At 39.4% G+C, this 1,506-nt stretch overlaps 1 pseudogene; it reads right to left on the bottom strand.

Moving 5' to 3' along the window:
- Positions 1-1,161: 1,161 nt before the first annotated feature.
- Positions 1,162-1,280, bottom strand: LOC134946598 (5S ribosomal RNA; annotated as a pseudogene).
- Positions 1,281-1,506: the final 226 nt, after the last annotated feature.

The raw sequence follows: 1,506 nt of genomic DNA, 5'->3' as shown, positions 1-1,506 counted from the left end.
CCCAACGCGTTTCGTCTCTAAGGCTTCTTCATGGGGTAAGTGACAAGGTATCACAGAGCTCCTATATATACCCCCTTAATTGGGAGTTAAGTGATGACATCACTTCCTGTCTATGCTAATTGAAAAACCTATCCTTGCTGGAGCACAAGTTTAAAACTTCTTACTGGCCGCCATTGTTATGTGTGGCATAAGGTAAACAGTGTGAATTAATTGTTAGCAGAGTTTGAGCATCAGAACGGAAGAACACGGAGAAGTGCGGTACTTCCGCCACACTTCCGGTATCTAGAAAGTTCGAGTGCGCATGTGCGCCGTCTTTTCATGGTTCCCCGCTTCCGGTTTCGTTTGTGTAGCGCCGCGGTGACGTCCTCACGAGCCGTAGCCGTCTTCATCTGATTGGTTGCTCGCGGCACATGGTCTCTCAACCCCGGAACTGGCACATAGTGGAACGCACGGGTGAGCCGCATCACGTGTCCCGGAATCTCAGCTTCACCCTGTTGTCATGGTGACGTTCTCTCATGATGTTTTTTTGCATATGTTGCCTGGACGTGGTCGCCAGAAGTACATAAATAAATAAATAAATATATGTTTAAAGAGTGTATATATTACAGCGTTTTTAGGACAGATGTTAGTTATGAAAATCATATATCTGTGTTTGCGATCGTTACTACACACATTCAGTACATCTATATCATATATATTATAATCAGATAAGTGAATAGAGAGATATATAATAAATTGTATATATAGAGAAACAAACATGCCTATATATATGTATATATATGAAAGTATACATACATATACAATTATATGTAGGTGGTGGTGGGGGAAATATCCATACAAGCGAGCTTGTGATTCATGATTTTTACATATAATACTATGCGATGGTGGTGACTCAGTGCTATGTCAACCATTGTTAAGAGGTGCCGGTGAGTTAGGAAATAGTGATTTACTTCTTAAAGTGTTGTTGCCTTAATTTTAATACTGTGAACTAATTAGTATGGTGCGGTTGCCTTAATATAGCATGCATAATTTGGCTGTGACCATACATATATTATGGGACAAAGTATTGCTATGTACTTATGAGGCTTATAACCTCTAATAAGTGATCATGTGATCTGTGGATATCTATCGCAATTGGACATTAAGAAGTTGCCTTTACTTTCAGTACAGTACCTAATATTCCCAATGGGTCGCCCCTTTTGGTACTAGTCAGGCCCAACACTGCTTCGCTTCCAAGTTCGGTTGAGATTGGACCTTTCCAGTGTGGTTTGACTGTATTACTTTCGTACGCAACAAAAAATGCCCACATGAGATATTAAATAATTTTATTCGTGATTTTATTAGTGCAGTGTTATATATTATTAACATACATGTGAAATGATGAGGAGTGCAGAAGAAATTCTGGATGTTTGCAGATAATTTCCAATGACACCTTTACAAAAATGGAGTGATTTCATAATTCTCATTCAGGCCGAGTGGATGCATGGTTTTTAGTTGGAAAATCCA

This window comes from Pseudophryne corroboree, chromosome 1 (assembly GCF_028390025.1).
Source record: "Pseudophryne corroboree isolate aPseCor3 chromosome 1, aPseCor3.hap2, whole genome shotgun sequence".
NCBI classification, from domain to species: Eukaryota; Metazoa; Chordata; class Amphibia; order Anura; family Myobatrachidae; genus Pseudophryne; species Pseudophryne corroboree.
The sequence above is the reverse complement of the archived record's forward strand: the minus strand, read 5'-3'. Positions and strand labels throughout refer to the sequence as shown.